Source organism: Chiloscyllium plagiosum, unplaced genomic scaffold (genome assembly GCF_037043375.1).
Source record: "Chiloscyllium plagiosum isolate Xiang-an unplaced genomic scaffold, Cpla_swu_hap1 HiC_scaffold_5, whole genome shotgun sequence".
Lineage (NCBI taxonomy): Eukaryota > Metazoa > Chordata > Chondrichthyes > Orectolobiformes > Hemiscylliidae > Chiloscyllium > Chiloscyllium plagiosum.
In genome coordinates this window covers 11931228-11948663 of record NW_028270143.1, presented here as the reverse complement: position 1 = coordinate 11948663, position 17436 = coordinate 11931228, and the positions used below count along the sequence as shown (strand labels likewise).

The 17436-nt window shown below is 46.2% G+C and overlaps 1 protein-coding gene across 2 annotated transcripts in view; it reads right to left on the bottom strand.

Annotated features, from left to right (window-relative positions):
- Positions 1 to 15507, bottom strand: part of LOC122547913 (antizyme inhibitor 2-like) — a 94355-nt gene extending 78848 nt beyond the window's left edge. Inside the window, exon 1 of one of the 2 annotated variants that reach the window (XM_087987003.1) lies at positions 15314 to 15507. The gene's annotated coding sequence lies outside the window, so the exon portion shown is untranslated. Of the gene's footprint in view, positions 1 to 8653; positions 8676 to 15313 lie in introns of those variants that run through there. The other variant, XM_087987004.1, reaches the window with a different exon arrangement.
- Positions 15508 to 17436: the final 1929 nt, after the last annotated feature.

The following is a 17436-nucleotide window of genomic DNA, read 5'->3' as shown; positions in this document are numbered from 1 at the left end:
GAGGGACTAGCGAGGACCCTGGGAAATGGGGGGTAGGCAGAGTAGCTGTCACGGAGTAATGGAAGAAAGAGTCCCTGGTAACATTCCTCCTGAAAGTCCGTTGGGGAGGATGTTGCGGGATTGGACAAGTAATACTTGTACAAGGGCAAAAGATAAAAAGACAATGATTAAATATTGTTGTTTAGTATGGACCAAAGAACCAATCCTTCGTCCGGCTGTCTTCTGGCCAAAGTATGGTTCGGACGAGGATTGGTTGTGTCAGTATTTAGGTTTGTTTGTGAATGGAAAACAACCTTTTAGTCAAGAGGAGGCGGACTATGCGTCCTGTTGGATGGGCAGTTTGGGAATGCTGTTAGTAAAGACAAAGGATTTCCCCTCTGCCCCACCTAGTCCCTGGGATCCTCCCCGTACAATAAAATGAGGTTAGGTGAACATGGGGAAGGAGGCCAGACAGACAGACAGGGACAGGGAACAGATGATTCACCAGGGGAGGACGAAGGGGCGGTGGATGGGGATGTTGTTGTTCCTGACCCTCAATCCTCAGCAAAAGAATGGGAAGCTACAGTAGATGTAGAGGAGGCTTCCGGAGTATCAAAATCAAAGTCTAAGGGGGGAAAACAAAAGAAAAAGGGGAAGAACGTAACGGCTTACCCCCTTCGGGAGGTACCCATAGGGGACAAAGAGATTGGGTTTGTAAGTGTCCCCCTCACTAGTGGGGAGGTCAGAACATTTAAAAAGGGAATGAAGGTCCTGGTTGAGGATCCGGTGGGGTTGTCTGAACAAATTGATCAATTTCTGGGGCCCAGTCTGTATACCTGGGCTGAGTTAATGTCTATTTTGAATATATTATTTACTGGGGAGGAAAGGGGACTTATACGGGGAGCTGCTATTAAAATATGGGACAGGGAACACCCGATTGGAGATGGGGATGCTGAACAGGGAGAGGTGAAGTTTCCCCTCAAAGACCCCCAGTGGGAAAACCAAAACCCGGAGCATAGAGAAGAAATGAGGGAATTGAAAGACCTGATTCTAAAAGGAATAAGAGAGGCAGTTCCGAAGTCACAGAATTTGACTAAAGCCTTTGAAGTTAGACAGGAGAAAGATGAGACTCCCTCAGCTTTCTTGCAAAGATTAAGGGACTCAATGCGGAAATATTCTGGAATGAACCCTGAGGACCCAGTGGCACAGGGTCTTTTGAAAGTACATTTTGTGACAAAAGTATGGCCAGACATACAGAGAAAGATACAGAAGATAAAAGGGTGGAGTGAAAAACCATTAGATGAATTGTTGAGAGAGGCACAGAAAGTGTTTGTAAAGAGGGAGGATGAGAGACAAAAACAGAAGGCGAAAATGATGGTAGCTACGGTTGATGAGGTAGTTAAGAGGAGAATGGAACCAATAGTGAGCAACCGGAGCAGCGGGTGGCAGCATGTAGGACAGAGAGGAAGAGGGAGAGGAAGAGGAAAAGGGGGAGCATTTGATAGAGGGTTTGGGCGACAGGGGCAGAGATGGAAGTCTCCACAGGCAGGATGCTATTATTGCGGAAAGATAGGGCATTTTAAGCGGGAGTGTCCTGATCTACAAAGGGAAGAAAGGGCAATTCCGCTTATGAATTTTGATGAAGAATAGGGGTGTCAGGGGTTCCTGCCCTCGGGGGCCCACCAGGAACCCTTGATAAACTTGAAGGTGGGACCCTGTAGGGAGGAGGCAGTCTTCCTAGTAGATACGGGGGCAGCACGGTCATCGCTGAATTTTAAACCAAAGAAAGCAGAAATGTCAACACGATCAATTACTGTTTCGGGGGTAAAAGGGGAAGGATTTACTGTTCTGGTATTTGAGCCTATGATGATAGAAGGTCCTAAGGATAGGGTCACAGGGGAACTGCTGTATATCCCTGATATAGGAAGTAACTTACTAGGGAGAGACTTAATTATCCTCTTAGGACTGGAGATTGGAATTCAGGAAAAAGAATTAGTTGTACAACTGGCGATGTTGACAGAGGATGCAGAGAGAGAGATAGACCCTATTGTGTGGGCTAGAGAAGGGAATCGTGGAAAACTACAGATCCCTCCCCTTTTAATAAATTTAAAACGGAAAGGGGACGTTGTCTGTGAACGACAATACCCTATTTCCATAGAAGGTAAACGAGGACTGCAGCCAGTAATTGAGGGACTGATTAGAGATGGACTGTTGGAGCCATGTATGTCTCCTTATAATACCCCAATTCTACCAGTGCGGAAATCCGATGGAACTTATCGATTGGTGCAGGATTTGAGAACATTGAATCGAATAGTACAGATCAGGCACCCAGTGGTGCCAAACCCCTACACGTTATTAAGTAAGATCCCTCATGACCACAAATGGTTTAGTGTGATAGATTTAAAAGATGCCTTTTGGGCTTGTCCCTTGGCAGAGGAAAGTAGGAATTTGTTTGCCTTTGAATGGGAAGATCCCAAGACAGGACGGAAACAGCAATACCGATGGACTGTGCTCCCCCAGGGGTTTACGGAATCCCCGAATTTATTTGGACAGATGTTAGAACAAATATTGGAGAAATTTAGCAGCCCCAAGGGGACTACCCTGTTGCAGTATGTAGACGACCTCTTAGTATCAGGAATAAGAAGAGAAAGAGTAGTAGAAGCCACTAACAAATTATTGAATTTCCTGGGCCAGCAAGGACTGCGAGTATCTAAAAACAAATTACAATATGTGGAACAGGAAGTAAAATACTTGGGACATTTAGTGAGTGAGGACAAGCAAAAGATAAGCCCGGAACGGATAGAGGGAATAGTGGGGATGCCACTGCCCAGCACTAAACGGGAGTTATGCAAATTTTTGGGTCTAACGGGATATTGTAGATTGTGGATAGATTCCTATGCTCAGAAGACTAGGAAATTATATCTTAAACTATTAGAGGGGGAGCCAAAATGTTTAAATTGGGATGATGAGGAAAAAGAACTAGTTGAGAAACTCAAAAGAGATTTGATTCATGCCCCCGTGTTAGCCTTACCTTCCCTAGATAAACCTTTCCACCTCTTTGCCACTGTAGATAAGGGAGCGGCTTTGGGGGTATTAACCCAGAGGTGGGGAGGGATGAAACAGCCAGTAGCATATCTTTCAAAGCTATTGGATCCAGTATCCCGAGGGTGGCCTGAGTGTGTGCAGGCCGTGGCTGCCACTGCACTGTTGGTAGAGGAAAGCAGAAAGCTTACGTTTGGGGGAGCCCTAATAGTAAGCACCCCACACCAAGTGAGAACAATCTTAAACCAAAAAGCTGGGCGATGGTTGACAGACTCGCGGATTTTGAAATATGAGGCGATATTGATAGAAAAGGATGAACTAGTGTTGGTCACTGACAATTGTTTAAATCCAGCTGCCTTTCTTTGGAAAGGGGAAGGAGACTCTCCTCAGAATCCAGGGCACGACTGCCTTGACATTATTGAATACCAAACTAAGGTCCGTATGGACCTGAGAGATGTTCCACTTCATGCAGGGGCTAGACTTTTTATAGACGGATCATCCCGGGTGACTGAAGGGAAAAGACATAATGGGTATGCAGTTGTAGATGGGACAAAAGGTAGTGTGGTGGAGGCAGGAAGGTTGCCAAATGGGTGGTCAGCTCAGACCTGCGAACTCTATGCATTGGAGAGAGCCCTTAGGGCATTAGAAAATAAAGAGGGAACAGTATACACTGACTCTAAATATGCATTTGGTGTTGTGCACACTTTCAGAAAGATATGGCCGGGAAAGAGGACTGATCAATAGCCGGGGGAAGGAATTAGTTCATGAAGAATTGATTAAACGGGTCTTGGAATCTCTATTACTCCCCCGAGAGATAGCCGTAGTGCACGTAAATGGTCATCAGAAAGGAAATGAACCAGAGGTTAGGGGAAATAGATTAGCTGATGAAGTGGCGTGGGAAGCCGCCCTGAACCCACAAGAAGTGGTGATTCATTCCCTAATACCTACTGTCCCACGTCCTAGGGAAACTCCTATATTTACTGAAAGAGAAGAAAAACAATTGAGAGATTTAGGGGCTACAAAAACAGCAGACGGGCATTGGAGGTTACCTGATGGAAGGGAAATGTTAAACAAAATGACGATGCGGGAGATTATGGCCGTCCTACACCAAGGCAGTCACTGGGGAGTCCAAGCAATGTGTGATTTAGTTCTTAGGGAATATGGATGTAAAGGGATATATACCATTGCTAAGCAAATATGTGAGGGATGCATAATATGCAGAAAGGTAAATAAAAAAGTCTTGAGAAAACAGGCCCCGGATTGAAGAGACCCAGGATTGAGACCTTTCCAGAGTATACAAGTAGATTATACTGAACTACCTAGAGTAGGAAGACTAAAATATATGTTGGTCATAGTAGATCATCTATCTGGTTGGGTTGAGGCATACCCCCTAGCTACTGCCACTGCGAATGGGGTGTCTAAAACAATATTAGAGCACATAATTCCCCGATATGGGCTAGTGAACCGTATAGATTCCGACCAAGGAACTCATTTTACCTCTAAAGTGTTACAGGGGGTAATGAAGCGGTTGGGGATTTCCTGGGAGTTCCATACTCCATGGCACCCGCCATCGTCAGGAAGAGTTGAGACAATGAACCAAACACTCAAACGACAGCTCTCTAAATTGATAATAGAAACCAGACTCCCTTGGACCAAATGTTTACCTATAGCTCTCTTGCGAGTACGAACAGCCCCAAGGAAAGATTTGGGACTATCCCCCTATGAAATCTTATTTGGATTACCTTATCTGGGAATGAATAGAGAATTGCCAATTCCTGAAACTAAAGATTTGTTTTTAAAGAAGTATATACTGGGCTTGTCCTCCTCTTTATCTTTCCTCAGAAAACAGGGTCTATTGGCACAGACTCTGCCCCTTGAATTCACTGTTCACCCCATCCGGCCAGGAGATTGGGTCTTAGTAAAATCATGGATAGAGACTAAATTGCAGCCGAACTGGGAAGGGCCGTACCAGGCTCTTTTGACTACCGAAACGGCAATAAGGACGGCGGAAAAAGGCTGGACTCATTACACTCGGATCAAAGGGCCTGTGGACCCTCCAGTTGAGGAAGAAGTCTGGACAGCCGAATCAACGCAAGACCCGCTAAAACTCAGATTAAAGAGACTTTGAGTAACTGACTATAGAGTGGCGACGCGAGCGCAGGATTATTTCTGTAAGATTGTATAATAAGCCTTTTTGAGCTTCAGCATGATGATTAGAATACTGGGAATGTTTAGAGTTATGATGCTAGCCCTCTTAGTATTGGGATTTTGTCACATATCATTTTCATATGTATTATTAACGGTTCCTGAGTCTGATAATCCACAAGTAATAGACACTGATGCATGCAGCTTAGTAAATTGTGGGGATGTAGCTAATCAAAGACAGTACCGCAGCTCTGAGATACATCTTAAGTCCTATGGGGATGGCCTCGGGGATGGTACCTGGTATAATGGTCTCGTCACAGTACACCGGGCCCCCTTCCGACCAGCTCGCGATTGTCTCGATAAGAAGTGTAACCCAATATACTTAACGATAAGGAAAACCACATGGCACGAAGAATTCTGGGGGTAGGGCACTTATGAGATACAATTAAATGAAACATTTGGGATTGAAATGAAAACAAATGGGAAGGAGTTCGTGGGCTGTTGTTTTCGAATTAGCGTAGGACAGGGAAAACGGGTAGAATTACTGGATAATGAGATACAACCTTTCACCCCTTCCGATGATCCTAAAGTAGTAAAAATTATAGAGGTAAAAGACTTGAAACAGACCATCGAGATAGAAACTGGGTACGGGGATGCAAATGCCTGGGTTGAATGGGTAAAGTATACTGTAAAAAGATCTGAACAAAAGCAATTGCTACGCATGTGCCTCCGGTCGGCCAGTGGCCCAGGTGGTTCCCTTTCCGCTCGGGTGGAAGCGAGACAGGAAGGGCATGAAATGTATGATAGCCCTGTACCAGGATGAGACTGCATGGAATGATAGGAATTGTACCTCCCTATCTCTGATGTTCCCTCCCTTGGAGAAGAAAGATGCAAAAGTTCCCCCCACATTTTCCGCCGCAGTTGGAAATCACACGTTGTGTGTGCACAGGCAAGGTACAAGTCGGTCGAGAGATTTGGGGGAGCTGAAATTATGTACAGAGATGAAGAATATTACCGAAACGGAGAAGGGAGGGAACTACTCAGCACTAAAGGTTCCCTGAGCGGATCTGTGGTGGTACTGTGGAGGCAAAATATTGAGACCCACCCTACCTCCGGATTGGAGAGGGATATGTGCAATTGTACAATTGGCAATTCCATTTACCTTGGCATTTGAGAAGGAAAAGATCGTAGGGAAAAAGAGAAGGGGTAAGAGATTACTGTTAGATACTTCTTTTGATGACAGGATTTATCTCGACTCAGTAGGAGTCCCTAGGGGAGTACCTGATGAATTCAAGGCTCGTAACCAGATTGCAGCAGGCTTTGAGTCAGCTCTCTTTTGGTGGGTAACAATTAATAAAAATGTAGATTGGATAAATTACATTTTCTATAATCAACAGTGATTTATCAATTATACAAGAAATGCGGTTAAAGGAATATCAGGACAGCTTGATGCGACAAGTAGGATGGCATGGGAGAACAGAATAGCCCTTGATATGATTTTAGCTGAAAAACGGTGTGTGTGTGTGATGTTAGGAGGAAGCTGTTGTACCTTTATTCCCAATAATACTGCGCCTGATGGTTCAATTACTCGGGCCTTACGGGGATTGACTATTTTAGCAGAGGAAGTTGCTGAGAATTCAGGAGTAGACACATCTCTCACGGGATGGCTTGAATCCTGGTTTGGAAAATGGAAGGGGGTGGTGGTTTCTATCCTTACTTCCCTGATAGTAGTAGTCGGGGTATTGGTGGCCATTGGCTGTTGTGTCATACCCTGTATACGAGGGTTCACCCAAAGACTGATTGAAACAGCCTTGATGAAACAAATGCCCCTAAGAGGGAATCAGACAGAGGAACTTTATCGGCTAAATAATGAGGAGATGAGTGAAACCAAGATGGATGAAATCTCTGAAATGATGCTTGCGAATTTTGGGAACGATGTTTAAACAAAAGAGACAAAAATGCAGAAGATAACAAATGGTAATCAAAAGAAAAAGGGGAAATTGTGGGATATAGGTGAATTAATGTTATTTCTGCAAATTATAAGTTCTGATACAGAGTAAATGAATTCACATTAATCTGTGATTGTTTCTCAAAAATGGGAACTATATAGTTAGCAAAAATGGGAACTATATAGAGGAAGTATGTTAGCATGAGACGTGATTACAGAACAATGGTAGAAATACAGGCACTAGATAAATGCTGTGAAAAGAGGCCTGTATCAACAGCAGGTTTCCCACCTGTACAGAGACACAGGAACAAACCCCAATTAAAAGGGCTTAGTGATAAGATGCTGTGAGGGGCAGCGCAGATGGAGGGAGTAGATAATGGTAAGCAAAGGATGGGATGACGTCGAACAACCTTATGGGAGCCAGAGATAGGCATTTGTCATGGACAAGGCCGGATAAACAGAAGTTGTGGGATCAGTCTTAAGGAAATGAGTGACGTAAGCAGAGGAGGGGGCAAACAATGAAATAAGAACAAATATGGGGATTCAAACTGTGTAAATTTCGAGAGTTTGTTGGATTTGATGTGTATTTGTCATTGTCTTACCTGGCATTTGACATTGCACCCACTTGCAAGTGTACAAATAAAACGGCACTACTAGTTCAGAATTTTGGTCTCGGACTGAAATTATTGAAGTGAGTGAGCTTTTGTTTCTCACAGTTTCTATTTTTGTTCTCTCCTAATTGTCTTTGTTGGTGCCACCAGGTCTTCAGGGATGGCGTTGGTGTTGGTCTGGAATGTTTTGTGCCAGGTATGAATCTGTTTCTTTAACTTTGGGAATAAACCGATTAGATATTTAAAAATAACGAGAGCTCCCTCCACAGTTGTGGCAATGTACTTTAGCTTTTAAAGTCACAATGTCCATGTTACACAGCAACTTGAATGATTAAATCTAGGTAACTTCCCTCAAGCCTGGATCTACATTTCTGGAGTTTAGATTGATCATGTCTCTGCAAACATCTCGCTACTTGTTTATCTTTGAAATCCAATTCTCCTGAAATGTTTGTTTCTAAATCACAGTGAGCAGCATCTGAAATTAAAATAAATCCTCCCAAATCTCTGAACAACTGGCCAACTCTTTAAATCCTCAAACTTTGCGACACATTTTAACCCCAAAGTCTGTCCAACCAATGCAGAATTCGTTACAATTACTCCAACATTTAAACACATTCATTTGTTTCACACAGAGGTGGAAAAGCCGAGCATGTGCTTTGAAAATAAATGAAAACAGACAAATCAATCGTGACAGCCGAAGCAGCAAACTGCTTTAAAACCATATCCACAATGTCCCAGAAAGGGAACACACTTGGAAGTGACAGACGATGACACGCAAACCACAAAACTACAGAAGCTGCTTCTTACTCAAAATGGTTTTAACGGAGTGTTCCAGATTCAGCAGCAGCCTGTAACAGTCCGTCTCTGGCGCGTATTCACCGAGAGTAATTGATTTCTCTCTGCTCCTGTAACTTGTCTTTACAACTACCTGGGATTCAGTCACATCATGCATGTCTTGCCCTGAACTCGTCTTTCGACTGCAGACCCCGGTAGGTGGTCTCTTTCTCTCTCTCTCTCTCTCCTGCTCTATTTGAATATTTTCTCATTCAGCTCCCTCCTTTCATCGATATTGCAGCACTTCAGGAACCTCACTTTGCCAGCTCACTGATCTATTCGGCAGTTCTGAATCAGTCTGCGCCTCGTTTATCCCTTCCTTTCTGGAATAGATCCTCCTCAAAGAGACAAACATCGACACAGAAACACACAAACTAATCTTCCTCTTTTGTCTTTTCCAAAGTACTGAGACAGCCGCGGTAGTTGCATGAAGATAATTTCTCCCAACCTTTGCCAGACTCCTGTGTGAGTCTAGATTAGAGTGGTGCTGGAAAGGCACAGCAGATCAGGGCAGCATCCGAGGAGCAGGAAAATCGACGTTTCGGGCAAAAGCCCTTCATCTGGAATAGAGGCAGGGTGTCTGCAGAGTGGAGAGATAAATGAGAGGGGGGGTGGTGTGGGGAGAAAGTAGCATAGAGTACAATGGGTGAATGGGGGTGGGGATGGAGGTGATAGGTCAGAGAGGAGGGTGGAGTGGATAGGTGGAAAGGAAGATAGGCAGGTTGGACAGGTCATGGGGACGGTGCTGAGCTGGAAGGTTGGAGCTGGGGTGAGGTGGGGGGAAGGGGAAATGAGGAAAGGGGTGAAATCCACATTGTTGCCATGGGGTTGAAGTGTTCCAAGGCGGAAGGCGAGGCGTCCTTCCTCCAGGCGTTGGGTGGTGAGGGAGCAGCGGTGGAGGAGGCCCAGGACCTGCATGTCCTCGGCAGAGTGGGAGGGGTAGTTGAAATGTTGGGCCACAGGGCGGTGTGGTTGATTGGTGCGGGTGTCCCGGAGTTGTTCCCTAAAGCGCTCTGCTAGGAGACGTCTAGTCTCCCCAATGTAGAGGAGACTGCATCGGGAGTAATGGATACAATAAATGATATTGGTGGATGTACAGGTAAAACTTTGATGGATGTGGAATGCTCCTTTGGGGCCTTGGATGGAGGTGAGGGAGGAGGTGTGGCCGCAGGTTTTGCAATTCCTGCGGTGGCAGGGGAGGGAGCCAGGAAGGGAGGATGGGTTGTTGGGGGGCATGGACCTGACCAGGTAGTTATAGGGGGAACGGTCTTTGTGGAAGGCAGAAATGGGTGGGGAGGGAAATATATCCCTGGTGGTGGGGTCCATTTGGAGGTGGCAGAAATGTCTTTGGACGATGTGGTTTATGCAAAGGTTGGTGGAGTGGAAGGTGAGCACCGAAGGGTTCAGTCGTTGTTACGGTTGGAGGGGTGGGGTTTGATGGCGGAGGGGCGAGATGTGGACGAGATGCTTTGGATGGCATCTTCAACCAGGTTGGAAGGGAAAATGCGGTCTCTAAAGAAGAAGGCCATCTGGTGTGTTCTGTGGTGGAACTGGTCCTCCTGGGAGCAGATATGGCAGAGGCGGAGATATTGGAAATTGGGAATTGGGTCATCCATCACCGTGGGGATGGTAGATGCAGCAGCCACATGGCTAATGGCGTCTGAGCAGTTCCAGAGGCCAGAGGAAACCTCTGAAAATTTTGAAGAGTGCTGGTTATGAAAGGGGGTATATAAAAGTTTGTTGTACTTACAGTTTTTGATGTTTGAGATGGTGTTGAAAGACGTCACTTCCGCCCTCATCATGGTCGCTTTCACAGCCACTTCCGCCGCTCACAATTCCTCATGCACCACACATGACATCACTTCCACACCTCGCATCATCGCTGATGTCACACGCTCAGTGACTTCTGCCCCCAACCCGCCAAGTTCGCCACCACTTCTGGCCCCACCAATGCCACTCACCTGCATTCTGCTGACACACCCCTCACAGATCCCACTGTCACCATCCCTGCCCCACAGAACCCTGAGGGGAAATCACCCCTGCTCATGACTCCACCCCCATTCCCCCTAACACCACGCCCACTCCAGATACAGGCTTCACCCCCACTCCCAGCTCCACACCTACACCAGGTCCTAGCTCCCAGCCCTGCTGAGTTTTCTCCATTCTCCCTGACTTCCCCCTCACTGAGGAGGAACAATCAGTCCTCAGCAAATGCCTCACCTTTATCCACCTCTGCCCACGCATCAATGACTTTACTACACGCCGTGACATCGAACACTTCTTCCACCGCCTCCACCTCCATGCTTACTTTTACAATCAGGACTCCCGCCCACCCTCTGAGGACCCCTGTACCCACCTCCAACACACTCTATCTACCTGGACACCCTGTGTTGGCCTATTGCTTGCCCTCAATCTCTTCATTTCCAACTGCCACCGAGACATTAACCTCTTCAACCTGTCTACCCTCTCCCCCATTCCAACCTCTCACCCTCACAATACACAGCCCTCCACTCCCTCTGCTCCAATCCCAACCTCACCATCAAACCAGCAGACAAAGGGGGTGTAGTGGTAGTTTGGCGCACTGACCTCTACACTGCTGAAGCCAGACGTCAACTCGAAGACACTTCCTCTTACTGCTCCCTCAACCATGACCCCACCCCCCAGCACCAAGCTGTCATCTCCCAGACCATACAGAACCTCATCACCTCAGGAGATCTCCCACCCACAGCTTCCAACCTTATAGTCCAGGAACCCCGCACTGCCCTGTTCTACCTCCTTCCCAAGATCCACAAGCCTGACCAACCCGGCCGACCCATTGTCTCAGCATGCTCCTGCCCCACTGAACTCATCTCTACCTACCTTGACAATGTCCTATCCCCCCTAGTCCAGGAACTCCCCACATACGTTCGAGACACCATCCATGCCCTCCACCTCCTCAAAGACTTCCGCTTCCCCGGCCCCCAACGCCTCATCTTCACCATGGATATCCAATCCCTCTACACCTCTATCCGCCATGACCAGGGCCTCCAAGCCCTCCATTTTTTCTTCTCCCAACGTCCCCAACACTACCCTTCCACCGACATTTGTTTGGCTGAACTGGTCCTCACCCTTAACAATTTCTCCTTCAAATCCTCCTACTTCCTCCAAACCAAAGGGGTAGCAATGGGCACCCATATGGAGCCCAGCTGTGCCTGTCTCTGTTGGCTACGTAGAACAGTCCATCTTCCGTAGTTACACCGGCACCACTCCCCACCTCTTCCTCCGCTATATTGATGACTGCATTGGCGCCATCTCGTGCTCTCGCGAGGAGGTTGAGCAATTCATCAACTTCACCAACACATTCCACCCCGATCTTAAATTTACCTGGACTATCTCTGACACTTCCTTCCCCTTCCTGGACCTCTCCATCTCCATTAATGACGACTGACTTGACACTGATATTTTTACAAACCCACCAACTCCCACAGCTACCTGGATTACACCTTTTCCCACCCTACCTCCTGCAAAAATGCCATCCCGTATTCCCAATTCTTCCGCCTCTGCCATATCTACTCCCAGGAGGACAGTTCCACCACAGAACACACCAGATGGCCTCCTTCTTTAGAGATCGCAATTTCCCTTCCCATATGGTTGAAGACGCCCTCCAATGCATCTTGTCCACATTCCGCCACTCCGCCCTCAAACCCCACCCCTCCACCCATAACAAGGACAGAACCCTCCGGTGCTCACCTATCAACCTTCGCATAAACCACATCGTGCAAAGACATTTCTGCCACCTCCAAACGGACCCCACCACCAGGGATATATTTCTCTCCCTACTTATTTCCACTTTCCGCAAAGACCGTTCCCTCCGTGACTACCTGGTCAGGTCCACGCCCCCCAACAACCCATCCTCCCCCCTTCCTGGCACCTTCCCTTGCCACCGCAGGAATTGCAAAACCTGCGGCCACACCTCCTCCCTCACCTCCATTCAAGGCCCTAAAGGAGCATTCCACATCCATCAAGGTTTTACCTGCACATCCACCAATATCATTTATTGTATCTGTTGCTCCCGATGCGGTCTCCTCTACATTGGGGAGACTGGGCGCCTCCTAGCAGAGCACTTCAGGGAACATTTCCAGGACATCCGCACCAATCAACCACACCGCCCAACCTTTCAACTCCCCCTCCCACTCTGCCGAGGACATGCAGGTCCTGGGTCTCCTCCACCACCGCTCTCTCAACACCCGACATCTGGAGGAAGAATGCCTCGCCTTCCGCCTTGGAACACTTCAGCCCCATGGCATCAATGTGGATTTCACCCCTTTCCTCATTTCCCCTTCCCCCCACCTCACCCCAGCTCCAACCTTCCAGCTCAGCACCGTCCCCATGACCTGTCCAACCTGCCTATCTTCCTTTCCACCTATCCACTCCACCTTCCTCTCTGACCTATCACCTCCATCCCCACCCCCATTCACCCATTGTACTCTATGCTACTTTCTCCCCACACCACCCCCCCCTCTCATTTATCTCTCCACTCTGCAGACACCCTGCCTCTATTCCTGATGAAGGGCTTTTGCCCGAAACGTCGATTTTCCTGCTCCTCGGATGCTGCCCTGACCTGCTGTGCCTTTCCAGCACCACTCTAATCTAGACTCACACAGGAGTCTGGCAAAGGTTGGGAGAAATTATCTTCATGCAACTACCGCGGCTGTCTCAGTACTTTGGAAAAGACAAAAGAGGAAGATTAGTTTGTGTGTTTCTGTGTCGATGTTTGTCTCTTTGAGGAGGATCTATTCCAGAAAGGAAGGGATAAACGAGGCGCAGACTGATTCAGAACTGCCGAATAGATCAGTGAGCTGGCAAAGTGAGGTTCCTGAAGTGCTGCAATATCGATGAAAGGAGGGAGCTGAATGAGAAAATATTCAAATAGAGCAGGAGAGAGAGAGAGAGAGAAAGAGACCACCTACCGGGGTCTGCAGTCGAAAGACGAGTTCAGGGCAAGACATGCATGATGTGACTGAATCCCAGGTAGTTGTAAAGACAAGTTACAGGAGCAGAGAGAAATCAATTACTCTCGGTGAATACGCGCCAGAGACGGACTGTTACAGGCTGCTGCTGAATCTGGAACACTCCGTTAAAACCATTTAGAGCGAGAAGCAGCTTCTGTAGTTTTGTGGTTTGCGTGTCATCGTCTGTCACTTCCAAGTGTGTTCCCTTTCTGGGACATTGTGGATATGGTTTTAAAGCAGTTTGCTACTGAGGCTGTCACGATTGATTTGTCTGTTTTCATTTATTTTCAAAGCACATGCTCGGCTTTTCCACCTCTGTGTGAAACAAATGAATGTGTTTAAATGTTGGCGTAATTGTAACGAATTCTGCATTGGTTGGACAGACTTTGGGGTTAAAAATGTCGCAAAGTTTAAGGATTTAAAGATTTGGGCAGTTGTTCAGAGATTTGGGAGGATTTATTTTAATTTCAGATGCTGCTCACTGTGATTTAGAAACAAACATTTCAGGAGAATTGGATTCCAAAGATAAACAAGTAGCGAGATGTTTGAAGAGACATGATAAATCTAAACTCCAGAAATGTAGATCCAGGCTTGAGGGATGTTACCTAGATTTAATCATTCAAGTTGCTGTGTAACATGGACATTGTGACTTTAAAAGCTAAAGTACATTGCCACAACTGTGGAGGGAGCTCTCGTTATTTTTAAATATCTAATCGGTTTATTCCCAAAGTTAAAGAAACACCAATTCAAATGTAAATGATTCCCAATGCTGTAATACTTCAGGACGTACAAAGACCCACAAGTTGCTGATGTGAAATGGTCACTACGTGTGTGGCCAAACCATGTGGACTTTAAACAAACTCATTACCTGATACCAACAAACTGCCTACGTGTGACTTCAGACCCACCTATGTGTCTCTGAAATGGCTGGGGAAACCACTCAGTTATATCAAATTGCTAAGAAGGAAAAAACAAAAAACCAGACTGATCAACTGTCACCAGAAACGACAAATGCAAACATAGCTCTGTCGAACCTGCAAAATCCTCCTTACTAGCCCCTGGATGTTGGTGCCAAAATTGGGAAAGCTGCCTTACAGACTAATCAAGCACAAGCCTGGTGTATGTATACTTACAGATTCATACCTGGCACAAAACATTCCAGACCAACACCAACACCATCCCTGAAGACCTGGTGGCACGAACAAAGACAATTAGGAGAGGACAAAAATAGAAACTGCTGGGAAAAACACAGTGGTCTGGCAGCATCTGTTGAGAGAAATCGGGAGTTAACATTTTGGCTCCAGAGACCCTTCCTCAGAACTGATGATAGTGAGGAAAAAATGTTTTTTTTAATGCAGAAGATAGAGTGGGGGGAGGGGGTAAGGTGTAAAGGATAGGTGAAAATAGAGCCAAAGAGAGAGAAGATCTGTCTCTCAGACAGAAGAGTGGATAACAATCAGCCGAGGAGGATGAACAGCACCACTCTAATCTAGACTCTGGTTTCCAGCATCTGCAGTCCTTGTTTTTACCCAGACTCCTGTGTGAGTTTGTTTTGGCTCCTCTTCACCCGCTCCCCTCCCCAGATGTTGCTTTTCTCACAGGACCCTGAGATTCCAAATCGTTTTCTTCGTTTTATCTATTAAAGTTGTTCTTTAATCCACCTGAAATGTAATTACTCAGACCTTGGCTCTCCAACTAAAGGTGTCATCTTAGACATGGCTCTCATTTCGCTCCTTAACCACCACCCCAAAAATGTCCTTCACCTCCGGCTCTGTCCCACGACGATTCTCGATCCTGTCCCAGAAAGGTTTCTTGATCTAGCCGCTGCTGATTCTGGATCTGAATTGTGGAAGGGGGTTCACTTGAGTTGGCGAATCCACCCAAATATGAGTTTGTCTCCTGATATGCCTCCGCCTTCAATTTCACTGCCGACTGTCCTCAAATCTCGCTGCCTGACAGACTTCAGCCTTCCTTTGTGAAGGAAATAAAGGCACTCCTTCCTTTCCGCATCTCCTCGCTTCAAAGTGCCAGCTCCGAGAGCTCTATCCTGTTTACTCTGCCAATTGGTGGATTCTAACATGATATTATAGCCAGAGGCAGTTTACTGAAACAAACAGCGGAATGGGTTTATCCTCCACCCACACACTGGGATTAGGACTCCAACAGACTGTCTCCCTGAGCTTCATTTGAGTCACATATTACTGCACTTTACATTGTGTAACCTGGTTATACAGGTTTCTCTGGTATCATAATGTGCAATGGGTACACAGTTTGCAAAGTCCTTAACATATGTCTGCTTAATGCGTTATATTCTCCTATCTTGATGGACTTTCCTCAGCCCTGACTCCCTCTTTGTCCTGATAATGGAGCCCCTGAAGGTGTGCATTCCAAAACAGTTAGCATCCTGAGTGTTTTAGACAGCACCCCACCCCACTCATAATGAAGACCATAAGACAGAGCAGAAGTAGACATCCAACCCATTGAGTCTCCTCTGCGATTAAACAGTTTGTACCTGATGTGATAATCCTCAACTCCACTTTCCTTTTCGAGTCATAAAGTTGTACAGCTATGCAGCATGGAAACAGATCCTTTGGTCCCACTCGAATTTGCTGACTAGATATCCAAAATTCATCTAGTCCCATCGCCAGCATTTAGCCCATATCCTTCTAAAACCTTACTATTCGTGTACCCTTCCATTTTAAATGCTGTAATCGTACCAGCCTTCACAACTTTCTCTGGCAGCTTATTCCATATACAGACCATCCTCTGCATGAAAAAGCTGCCCCTTGAGGTTCCTTTTAAATCTTTCCCCTTTCACCTTCAACCGATATCGACTCCCCTATCCTGGGAAAAAGATCTTGGCTATTCATCTTGTTCATGTCCCTCATGATTTTCTAAACCTCAATAAGGTCACGCCTCAGCCACCGATGCTCCGGGGAAAATAGCCCCAGCCTGTTCAGCCCCTCCCTATAGCTCAAACCCTCCAACACTTGCAACATCCTGGTAAATCTTTTCTGAACCCTTTCAAGTTTCACAACATCCTTACTATAGCAGAGAAAATAGAATTGAACACAGTAAAAGTGGCCTAACCAATGTCCTGTACAGCTGCCACATGACCTCTCAATTTCTCTACTCAGTGCACTGGTCAATAAAGGCAAGCATGCCAAGTGCCCTCTTCACTGTCTGCTCTACCTGTAACTCTACTTTCAAAGATCTATGAGCCTGCACTCGAAGGTTTCTTTGTTGAGCAACACACCACATGAGCTTATTACTACATGTATCAGTCCTGTACTGATTGCATTTTCAAAATGCAGCACCTCATATTTATTTAAATTAAATTCCATATGCCACTCCTTTGCCCATCAGCCTATTTGATCAAGGTCCTGTTGTACTCTGAGATAATCTTCTTAGCTGCCCACTACACCATAAATTTTGGTATAATGTGTAAATGTGGATGTACCTACTAGAGAAGGTGCAAAGCTTGACTTAATCTTGGGAAATAAGGCAGGGCAGGTGACTGAGGTGTCAGTGGGGGAGCACTTTGGGGCCAGTGACCATAATTCGATTAGTTTTAAAATTGTGATAGAAAAGGATCAACCAGTTCTAAAAGTTGACGTTCTGAATTGGAGAAAGGCCAATTTTGACAGTATGAGGCAAGAACTTTCAAAAGCTGATTGGGGGCAGATGTTTGCAGGTAAAGGGAAATGGGAAGCCTTCAGAAATGAGATAATGAGAGTCCAGAGACAGTATATTCTTGTTAGGGTGAAAGGAAAGGCTGGTAGGTGTTGGGAATGCTGGATGACCAAAGAAATTGAGGGTTTGGTTAAGAAAAAGAAGGAAGCATATGTCAGCTATAGACAGGATAGATCGAGTTAATCCTTAGAAG